Source organism: Malaya genurostris, chromosome 3 (genome assembly GCF_030247185.1).
Source record: "Malaya genurostris strain Urasoe2022 chromosome 3, Malgen_1.1, whole genome shotgun sequence".
NCBI classification, from domain to species: domain Eukaryota; kingdom Metazoa; phylum Arthropoda; class Insecta; order Diptera; family Culicidae; genus Malaya; species Malaya genurostris.
The window spans coordinates 25,306,276-25,318,562 of NC_080572.1; the positions used below are offsets into that span (position 1 = coordinate 25,306,276).

Below are 12,287 nucleotides of genomic sequence, written 5' to 3' on the forward strand. Positions count from 1 at the left end.
GTTTTTCAATTTATGATACTATAAAAAAGTCATAAAAAACTTTTGTGTTGATTCTCACGCAATTAAAATTTGTTTTATTTGCAGCAAAAAGTACAAGCGTCTGTTTGCTTTGGTATTCGGCACAGAAAGAACGTGCTGCTATTACACACACATCACAATTGTCGGAAAAAGTTGTGGTGGGGTGCTGGCAACCGAACATCTTCCCCTACTTTCAGAGTTTCAAGATTTGTAGTTTTTGACAATATCTGTTCACCTCTAAAACTAATTTCTTTTTTTCCAAATTTATGTTCCTTATGGTAATAACAATAGAACGAGTTCTAGATTGAAATCATAATTAGACACAATTTTGAATACAAACATTTCTGAGTGATTGAAAGATTGAATACAGCACTCTGCAGCATAGTATTTTGGTTCGATTTGTTTTTGCACTTATTTTAGTAAAGCAATCGATAATCAGTTTTTTCAGTCACAATTCATGAGAAAAAAAAAGATTGTTGATGGAGAAAACATGTGTATCGATAAATAAAAGATATGATCTCACTGCTAGGTGGATTGTGTGCGTTTTTAAAATCATGTTCTCATGAGTATTGCCGACTGCGGTTGCGAAGAATTCGGTTTGCTAATTTCAGTGTGATTTACTGAACCCTTTAATGTAATAGAAAACGTTCTCACACAGTTAAATTAGTTTATTTAAATATCTGTTTGCTGTGCTTTCTGCTATGTATAAACTCATCCATAAATGTCACCAGGTTCCGCTCAAACAAGGTTGTTGAATATACCGGTGATGTGGATGTACGAAGCAAGAGGTACAAAACTAATCATCAATAAATTAACCTTTTTTCACGGCTTGCAAGCTGGAAGCTTCTGCAAAGTAAAAACCACGCTAATCTTTGTCACGTTTCTGCGAAAACTTGTCGTTCAAGCAATTACCCTTTGTCGCACTTTCCTTGAAGGGAAATTACCGACCAAGCATAGCAAGTTTTCCAGCACTCAATTGAACATTTCGCATCCACAAAAAATGTGTATAAAAAAAAAACAATTCAAGGTATCCAAGTTTCGCTTAGTGACGCACCGCATTTGCGGTTTCGAAGTAAATTTGCCTAAGGGTAATTAAAGTTGCGTGTGAAGAATGCATAAACCCGCAAGCTTCTGCAAGGCAAAGTCGGACAGCCGAGGGATGTGTAGAGAAAAAACATTCATGGGTAAAATCGGTTAGAGCCCGAATCGTCGGTGTGCGTGAATTTATAATTCAAATATATGCGCACGTTTGCGGGTGATTTTGTTGTTCTTACTATGCAGTTCATGTTGTTCTCCGTACATGACGAATGGAAGCCCAAGCCGCGCCTCGTGACCATATAACAACATACGTTCAGGGGGAATGTCAAAGAGGTCGTTTGTGTTATTGGTTTTCTAATTAAAAACCCTACCGCCAGCGGACAAGAGAAAAAATAAATAAGCGAAAAAGCTGCCTTAGGTCGTAGTAATTTAATGTTTCGGTAGAAAAATGCATGGGAAATGTGAAGTGTGCCGATTTTAGATGGGAACTAATTCGTGTGAAACACCAAGAATTAAAAAATGTTTTAACAAATCTCAACCAACTTCATGGTATGTCAAAGTATGCTGTATAAAAGCCTGTAACCAGAGGCAAACGAAAAAATAATGTCATATAAATATAAAGCTTCGTAGCTTAATTTCCCAAGAGTCATAGCGATCATTAGTAATGAGTTTTTTTCTTGCTTCTTTTTGGAATGCGATTTCGGATTTATATTCATCAGCATAAAGTCGTTCATGAGATACACTGTACCATTTGCTATCTGAAGAAAAAAGTGAATCGATTGATCGAGTACTAAGTTTCCATAACAAGATGAATACTGGAACAAAATATTATATAGGCGACCATGCGATGCGTCCGTCACACTCACTTTCTAACAAATGCGCATTCCGATGGTGTGCTGAAAATTATTATCATCAATCATTGTCAACTAAGTGAACCGAAGAAAGAAGAAAGTAAACATATTTCGTCCAAGTATTACTGCACACATACGACCATAATGCAGAGTAGATCCGTTCGCAGGAACGACGATAAGCCTCTGAAGGGTTACGTAAAAGTGGTTGTGGTGCCAAAATAACTCTACCATAAGTTCCTTAAGTGATTTTCCAACCTCATTAACATTATCGATATCATCGTTGTTGTCAAAATGGGTGGAAGGCTTATCTGCTCTCATATTTAGGTAATGTAGATAAATCTCATTAGAAGACGCTGAGTAAAATGAAAGACGTTGAACTAGTTTTATTTTCAAGTCATTGTCTATCAAATCGCAGTTTTTTTTTTGAAGAAAATGAATCGATATATACCTTCTCTTTCAAGATTGTTTGTTGGTTTATTTGCAAATAAAATGTAGGTTTTATTCGTGAAAAAAAAAACCAATTTTACAGGAAATAAAAAAAAACATTTCATTATCAACCTAGTCGTGGGATAATGCCTATTCCTCGTCATTCATTTTTAGCGAATTTTGGTCACAAATTTAGACGTCCTTCTGCTTAGTTGGTAACATCCACGGAATCGAAAATATCATTAATAGATTTGATCATTGGTCTCCCCTCTACGAAAATAGTCTGCGAATAGAAAATATCGGTTCTCCGGGACAGAAAATGCTAGCTATGAACATTGTGAGGTTATTTACAAATCTTAAAGTATCCTTCAAACGTGTCTAAGATTTTCGAAATCGGTTCAGCCATATCCGAAAAAACGCATCCTAGAGACGGATTTGCATTTGGGGTTGTGAATGAACTGTAAGAAGCCTGATTAAGAAGATGAATGCAATTAGAAAGCGTGATTTGGTTTTGAGGACTTCAATTACGGGAAACGAGGAAAACCAGATTTTTGTGTTAATGTACATGTTCCATACGTTTGTTAGTAACACGGTAAGAGAATGGAACAACGATAAACAAACTTTCTAAAGGTTTTGAAACTTATTTCGCTAAAAGATTTCTTTGTCACAATTGTTCAATCACAATGTATTAGAAGCTATATTTTCTGCTGATATGAAACTAATCTGAATGATTTTAAACTAAAAATAATGTTATTAAATAAGACAAATGCTTTTCAGAAATAATAAATAGTTAGTGCAATGTACAAAATATAAAATGTCAGAAATTAACAGCAGAAAAGGTTGCAAAAAAGAATCGACTTTCCCCAATTTGAATGAAACTTTGCATAAGCTTTCTGATTTGCAAACCATTTGTTTTGCACGTAAGGAAATAGCCATTTGGCTTAACACTGAGTTTAAAAAAAAACGGATGTATTTTCGCTTGCACTGTCTTCAAATAAATGTAACTCGGTGAATGTTACAAAAAAAAATCTGAAAAAAAGTTTCTCAAGGATCAAGAGAAAATTAATCGAAAAACCAAAGTTGAATATAAACATCTCATTAAATTTTTTTAGATGATTTTGTTTTAAAACTTAGCATTGTGTTATTCGATTAGTGACCTTTCAAAAAATAAAAAAAAGTTACAATCAATCGACGAACAAAGTTCAAAGTTCTCGATGAAAAATAATCAATTGTATACTAGAATATGATTTCACAGAAAACAAATTTGCTCATAAAGACCTTTTTCCTAGAAGAAGTTGCGCTTGAGATGTATTCCTCCGGTTTATTAACTGCCCGAATTTTGTTAACTGCTCCTTAAGTCACAGGCCTTTACTAAAAAATAAATTTTGTGGAAAGCCAACAATCGAATTCTTCATCACGACAATGCTCCATCGCATGCTTGTTGTACGCGATTTTCTTTACTAAACACGACACCATTGTCATCGATCAGACACCATATTCGCCTGATCTGGCACCGTGTGACTGTTTCTTGTTCTCGAAACTCAAATTTTCCCATTACGGTAAGCGTTTTGAGTCGACTGAAACGGCAAAAGAAAATTCGCTGAAGGAGCCATACCTACCCGGGCCAACGAAATCCATATCTGCACGGGCTAACGAAAGCCATGTCTGTACGTACAAATGGAAGTTTATGGAAGGTTTGGTTCAGCGTTGGCACATGTGTATCGTTCCAAAAGTAGATAAAATAAATTTGGGACAAAATTTAAATTCATGTTTTTTATTTCTATAATTCGGATAGGTTTTTAACCAGAAAACAACAACAACACAGTAATTCTTATTTGAAAAATTACCAAATTTTATCAATAATTAGTTAAATTTAGGTAATCCAACAAAACTCTGACTGTTTGTTAACAAAAATTTCAAGTTTTGCAAATGTCCGTAATTTGTTCTAGCTGTACCATTTTGCTTTCTCTATAGAAAGGTAGTAGAATTGCAGGCAAAACCGAGTTTTGATCGGAGCATCGGAAACCCCTAGTGCTTGAGGAGATCGGGGAATGGTCACCTTTCACAGATTTTTCTCTCCGTTCAATTTTTTCGTAGATAACTGAACCGATTTCAACAATCCTAGACTCGTTTGTAAGTTACTTTTAGGTTGCGAATCAAGTTCAAAGTTTAATGTCTTTCGACTCAGCTAGACGAACTGAGCAAATGTCTGTGTGTATGTGTGTGTGTGTGTGTGTGTGTGTGTGTGTGTGTGTGTGTGTGTGTGTGTGTGTGTGTGTGTGTGTGTGTGTGTGTGTGTGTGTGTGTGTGTGTGTGTGTGTGTGTGTTTGTGTGTGTGTATGTATGTAACAGAAATATGCACTCACTATTCTCAGAAAAGGCTGAACCAATTTTCACAAACTTGGATTCAAAATAAAGGTCTTATGGTCCCATAGCCTGCTATTTTAATTTCATCCCGATTCGACTTCCGGTTTCGGAGATATAGGATGAAATGTGCCATAAAAAATGGAAAAAATATGCACTCATTTTTTCCGAGATGGCTGAACCGATTTTCACAATTTTCAAAAAAGGGGATGGGTGTGGCGTGATGGGTTAGTCGATGCCTTTCATGCAGCCCACCTGGGATCAATTCCGAACCCCGCACATAGGGTCAGAAAGTTTTTCTGGTCCGAGGAGGCGAATAACATTAAGGTTAAAATCTCTTTAATCGAAATAAAAAAAATTAAAAAAAAAGATTCGAATAAAAGGTCTTATGGCCCCATAGCCTGCTATTAAATTTCATTTGGATCTGACTTCCAGTTCCGGAGTTACATGGTAATATGTGAGAATTAGAGAAAAAGTGTGCATTCAATTTTCTCTGAAACTGCTCAACCGATTTTAACAAACTAAGATTTAAATGAAAGGTCTTATAGTTTTCTACAAATTTCTACAACATTTTATCCAAATCCAACTTCCGGTTCCAGAAGTGGAAAATCACCAATTTCATTAGTATTTTTTCACGAACGATGGCCAAAAACAGGTACAAATCCCATTAAACTGTCTGATAAATTGTTCTAGTTTGCAGAACTTGTTAGTTTGTGGACATAAAAACTTAATTCGCCACTACTGGTCCATTCTTTTCCTGTTCCGGAAGCACCGAAAACGATGAAGAAAAACTCCAAAAATAGAACTTACTTCGATTTCTCTGCGATGCTTGAATCGATTTTCACAAATCTTGTTTGTATTCCTCCCGGGCTGTGCTCGGACTGTTTCAGGGGCCCGGAATTTCGAAGATTTTCTTCGTATTCTTCATAATCAAATCATTCCTTGGGACTTTTTTTTGCTCGTTCAATCCGGGAATGGAGTTAAGTCTTTTTTTCTAACTAAACGAACGGGACCCGTACTGCAATCCCTCCGGACCCGTTTATTCTCTCGGTGGCGCTACTGGTCCGATCTTCGTTTGAATATACGACTGTCGTTTAGTCTCCTCATTCTCAAACTGATATTGATCATATCGAAGCAGGTCATCGCAAATACATTAGGTGCACTTCGAAATCTACCATGGAGAGATCCATTCAACCTTTCAAGTTATGAAGATCGTTGCCGACTTGTCGAGCTGGATCCGCTGTCTATTCGTAGAAACGTTAACGCTGATTCAATACAATCACATATTGGCTACTCTGATCTTCTACGATTGGTCAATTTTGACACCCATCGTCGCAATCTTCGTTTTCATCCATTTGTACAAATCGTTCGTTCTGATCCATTTTTACGAATCCCTCGTGTTAGCACCAACTTCGGATACAATGAACCGATTTTCAGTATGTGTTGCTCTCAGGACTTTGATTTTCATCTCTGTCTAAATACGATAAAACTATTATTCAATGATTCCTTATTTATTGAGTTAATTTTTACATAGATATAGTAATATAATAACGTAATAGATATAGTAATAGACTAACGTCTAAAGTATTCAAAGAATTTTATGTACCATTTGGTAATCTGTTGGTATTAAAGAAGAGGGGGTTAATGCCTTCTGGAGAGAGAGAGAGAGATTAGAAAATTTCAGCTCCAATGGGCTTTTTCCTGATCATAATGAATAAATGAATAAACAAATAAACTAACAAACAAATTAAATAAATAAATACATAAATATATAACCAATAAATCGTGTTTTTTCAACTCATACTTTTTTCGGAAAGTGACCAATGATCAAGTTCAAATATATTATTACTGATACTTTTGATTTCGAGAATGTTTACGGATATGCAACTTATGCACTGTAGCACGCTTATGGGAACGAACCCAATCAAACTGAATGAATTTGTGTCAAAGATTAGCTCATATTTCAGTCCGAATTTTTTATAATCAAAAGAATATATTTTAATGAGTTTGTTTGAACGACAAGAGTAAAGCATTGTCACATCACTAGGTGGATTCAGAAGAGGTCTTTATTTTTCAATTAAGACTGATCAAATTAATATTAATATTAAGTGATTTATAGTGTCAGTAGGATCGTAGTACTAGCCATGCTAATGATTCTGTACGCTAAGAATCGGCTGCGAAGTCTGTTGAAACAGAAAGGCCAAATTCCACAAAAGGAATGTAATGCCAAGACTTTTCTTTGGACCTTAAGTTGAGGGTGAAAATCAAATAATTAAAGAAAAGTGACGTGTTTTTTTTCATTTTAGCTCTTCAATTATATTTCTATTTACTGAAAAAAATTTCGTTCGATCAGTGTTGCTCTACGTTCGTTCACTGTTTATTTATAATGATAACATAACAATGAAAATACAGGATGACTGGTGAGATCGTTCCTCTAAATATTTTTCATAAATGTATTATTCCCAAACACGCTGTTTAAAAAAAAACATTATCCAAAACAATGATACAACTTGGACATAATTTTTAGTCAACTTACAATTTTTTAAGATAGAACTATTTGACAAAAATGCATGCAATATTACATCCGCTATGTTTTAAAATATTTAAAAGATATTTCTATTCATGCCTATTTGCGTAGAGGAGCTTAAATTTCCGTCCTGCGAGGATTGAGGGGCATTTTGTTCGTGGTTCGTATCGTCATCCATTGCCGCATCGGTGGTATTGTTGTTGATTTCCTTCTTGAGTTCGTTGCTAGTTGCTGTAGATGAGCCTCGTTGTACATTGGTTGCAGTTGCTGGTTGGTTGGAGGGTAAGTTTTTGTTGGATCTTGTACCCTGACCGAAAGTTATATAAGAAGGTGTAGGCCTCTTCAAACGCATGCGTAACAAACGTACATTATTTAGAATACCGGGGAAAAAGTTCTTCCACTTTTCTTTTTCGATAGAGAGAATCTCTCCGTATTGGGACATAGTGTTGCGAATATAAGGATCGATGACGCTTGAGGGAAGATCATGCACACGCACTTCTATAGCACTATCTTCCATATATACTGGAATGTTGTGCTTAATGTTTTCGTGCTCCACACAGTGCACATTGTCTTTAGTGAATTGAGTTGCATCCAGCTCTTTATAGAACTGGATATAAACAACATTATTCGCCTTATTGAATTGAAGTAAATGCACACGTTTAATGTCAAGATGCATTTGCTCCTTAAGCAAACCTTCAAGTTCTCGTATCGAAGGTCGAATTAAGCACTGTCTGAAGTCAACAACAATTGTATTATTTCGTGTTGGCGGTAGCTTTTGTTCATTTGGTTCACTCATTTCGAGATCGTTCTATTGTTCACTACACAATACTGTACTTGGTTTCTTCTGTCCCGAACGTAAGCGGTTTTGTTTTATCGACTGACTTGGATGAGATGTGAGTCCCGGGTTGGCGGTTCAACGCATAGGACGCTGGTCTTACAAGCCAGTTGTCGTATGTTCGAGCCCCGACCTGGAAGGGTTCTTAGTGTCAATAGGATCCATAGTACTAGCCATGCAATGATTCTGTACACTAAGAATCGGCTGCGAAGTCTGTTGAAACAGAAAGGCCAAATTCCATAAAAGGAATGTATGTAATGCCAAGACTTTGCTTCGGATGAGATGTGAAAGCGAACTGTGTTTTTAAAATAGTTTAGATCTGAATCGATCTCACCATCTGTGTATGTATATATTGTGCTTAATGTTATCCATGCTTTTGAACAATCACCGTTTTATATACTGAACAAATATCTAATGTATTCATGCTAGAAATATCGATTTCGGAATTTAAAAGCAAAATGTATTCGGCTACCAAGAATACGATGTGCGAGATTCATACCATCCGTGTATGTAGATATCAAACCTCTGGTTTTCCCACATTTGCATCAATGCTGATGATAAAATCGCAGCATACGGTAATCACGCTGTGTCGAAAAACCTCCGCTGGTTAGAGAAAAACAAACATTGCATCTCTCCACGTGTCCCGGTCGGTTAGTTAAGTTGTGGCACGTGCGGTCGCTGGTAGGATCCGCAATCAAAATAGAAATAGTGATAGCCGAATACAGCTGCAGCTTTTGGTACGGTTTATCACAACAACTGTGCAGCATTTATCTGCTCATCTTGGTTTACGTACGGATAGCGATACTTACCATCCGCCGCATGATTGCGGTGGGTGTGTGTGCCGTTGTTTGTTTGTCATTATGAGCGTCGGGGATGCAATTTGATTACCGCTGATGTGATAAACCAGATTTACCACAATACGAAAAAAACTATTTTTAGTTGATGTTATTGTGGAAACAGCAAGCAGTAGCGTTTGAAAATTATCGTGCAAAAATTGACTGAATAAGTAAACGTAACTGTGTTTCCAAGAGTTGAAGTTACAATCATGTTACACAAATCCAGAACATTAACTAGATTATATGCTCAGTTAGACATCAGTCGCTCACCGATGATCGAATAATCGATTTATCTATTCCGACAAACACACATACCCAATGATCCTTCGTCGGTACCACGTCTGTTCGCTGAACCTTGTATCTACGTGCATGACGACGTGAAACGAGCATCCATTGAATACAAGGGAAATAGCATTGTCCCCGTTCTATCTTTACATCTAAGGATATGATGACTGTGCGTACGCCATTCTCGTTACGATACTCATCTTCCTAGTCAGCATTGCACAGCTATAGGAACCTTTTCCTTTCCAGGCACCGATAACTTTAATACAATCGAAATAATGTGGCCTATCAATCTCGATATGCCTATTGAGGTTTGACTTCTGGAGCCCATTCACGAATAGCACGATTCCGGACAAAACGAACGATTCGTCGTATGGTGAAACAAGGAAAGCTATCGTTGCCGATTGATCGAAAAACACGCGCAACTTTTTCTATTCGCACGTGCTTTTGGAATCTTTGAATGTAGGATGTGGGTCCTTTCTTGACGTATCATACGTGAGAATTACCGCTGTTGTCTTGGGAATTGCGGAAGACTATAGGACTATGAAGTGAGTAAGTGAGTTTTTCGTCGAAGGTATCAGTGTGCACATTTGACAAAAAAAAAACATATGTTTTTAGAGGTGTGTGGAAGACTATTAAAATGCATGCTACTACCACGAGAAACAAAATACATCACATTATTTTGTGTATAACTTTTTATTTGTTTAGTTGTATCGTATAATTTGATAGAATTTTCAGGAAAGTTAGTTTAGCGTGTAATGTCAACTAGTTCAAGATTTCGTCACAATCTGTCTAGTGGCTATTGAGATGGCTTCCAAGAAAGAAGAGCTTAGGCATGAAATTATGGGCGCGGTCGTGAAAAATCCAGGTCAGTTCCATCGCGATGGTTTGCGGAATCAACAATTCGAGAGGGGATTGACGACGATTGAGCCAATCGATTGAACAGAGAAATTCATGTCCATCTGAAGCTCAGCTGAGCCGTAGTAGACCGCCCGTAGTTGAACTTCATAATTAACCGAATGAGTAGAAATGCATAAGGCACGAATCATTTTCGTTTCGTTTTTAGCCAAATGTTCACGGCTAACGATGGTATTGTGTGACGGTGCGTTATCGTGGTGCAAGATCCATGAGCCCACAAATCTAGTCTTTTTCGTCAAATTGTTTCACGAAAACGTCTCATAACGCCCAAATAATACTACTTGTTGACGGCCTGGCCTTGTTGAAGCAATTCATGGTATACAAAACCCTTGTAACCAATGAAAACGGCGAGCATCGCCATCTTTTTCTCTCATCATCATAATTCACAGACTCACGGCCACTTCTGAAACGTTCGTGCCACTGATAAACAACTGTTTTCTCCGAAGTATCGTTGCCTATACACTCTTCAAATTTAATGCAAACTCGTTTTTTTTATTCAGTAGTATAATATATTTTTAGGCACACTGCTTAAGCTCTAAGATGCCAAGGGTATTTGCTAATCTTAATTAACGACTAACTTAAAACTAGAATAGTATCATTAGATAATGTCGTATAGGGGTCCTGGATTCTCGAAATTTCAGCTTTCAGCTGGCGATCGGCAGTGGCCGGTGAATTGAATATTGCATGAGTCTTCCAGATGGCGTTGGTAAATATCTATGTTGGCCGCATCCTTCGGTCCGTATGGGTCCGCGGAAAACACCCCTAGGCTACGAAGGCCCGGCGAGTGGCCCGCATGCTGGTCATCGACGGATGGTTTGACATGAGCCGAGACATCACACGAATGAAGTCACGACTCACGTTCATCCCCCTGAACCAAGGTTTCGTCGATACCCTAGGGATAATGGATTGCAGTCACCGCCCCAGTTCCCCATTGCTCCATGAAGTTTTCCAACTTTCGAGTGTACTCCGAGCAATACTAAACTTCCAACTTCCGAGCAATACTAAAAAATTCATTAAAGCAAATTGGTCTTTCATAAATATCACCTCCTAATGCGCCCACCTTAGCCAACGAGTCTGCCTTTTCATAGCCGCCCGGAATGAAACAATGCGATTGGACCTAGAGTGCAAACTCGTTGATGCAAACTCAATTTCATTTTGAAAATTGTACAAAATCGAGGACACGCACAATCGCAGGTGTACTCAATACAGCTCAACACCTAAATCTAATCGGGTGACTGAGAGGTGATTCCGGGAACTTTTTGATCAAGGTAGTACGTGTTGTATTTTATGAGTACACGTTTGAAAAATATGCCAGAAAAGGATGGTTTGAGTCGTTTCAAAATTCATCGATATTCGTTGCAAATCATCAAAACATGGGTATTTTCGAAACAGGTTTGATGAGTAAATGACAAAAAACGATGTTTGAAGTCGTTTCATAACCCAAGATGAAAGTCACCAGTTCATTGATATTTCTCAAAATACGTAACAAGTGGATATTTTCGGTCATTTAAAATTTTGAAACATTTTCAAACATCGTTTTCCTATATCTACTCATCGAACTCGTTCAAAAAATATCCATATTGTGATAGTTTGTAACGAAAATCGATGAGCCGGAAGTCGCTATTTTCTATATTAAAGCGACTTAGAACATCATTTTCCAGTATATACTGATCATTTTCGTTCCAAAATTTTCCATTTCATTATATCCAACACTACACATACATACGGCAGGATACTTAAAGAACTTTGGTTGCCTTTCCTAAAGCAACACATTAGCTTCTTTTTATTTTGATTAGATTTTGCAACTTACCATTTTGGAAGAAAGTTCAGGATGTATCCAAAAACGTGAGCATTCCCGACACCCCACATCTCCGCCTAATATGAAAATATTGGACCATTTTTCAGAACAAGCGAAAGACGGTTGTCTGCAAGATACAGTCCAAGACAAACTAGGGATCTGTGATAAGGAAGGTGAATGATTTATTTGTTTAATTAATTATTATAAGTTTTAATGAATCTATCAGTCAAGTTACAAAATATTTGATCTCATTTGATTTGATATTATTAAAATTGGAGTGAATCACGACCTTTCAGACGACAGCGATCGGTATGCGGTGGAAATTCAAGCGGGTTTTGCCCGGGAAGATTTCTTAAAGTCAGTCGAACAAATCTTTTCAATACGCGTTCAATCC

The 12,287-nt window shown here is 37.2% G+C and overlaps 1 protein-coding gene across 1 annotated transcript in view; it reads right to left on the bottom strand.

Annotated features, from left to right (window-relative positions):
* LOC131437668 (neural cell adhesion molecule 2-like) overlaps nucleotides 1-12,287 on the bottom strand; it is a 390,081-nt gene that overhangs the window by 324,420 nt on the left and 53,374 nt on the right. The gene's annotated exons all lie outside the window — the stretch shown is intronic.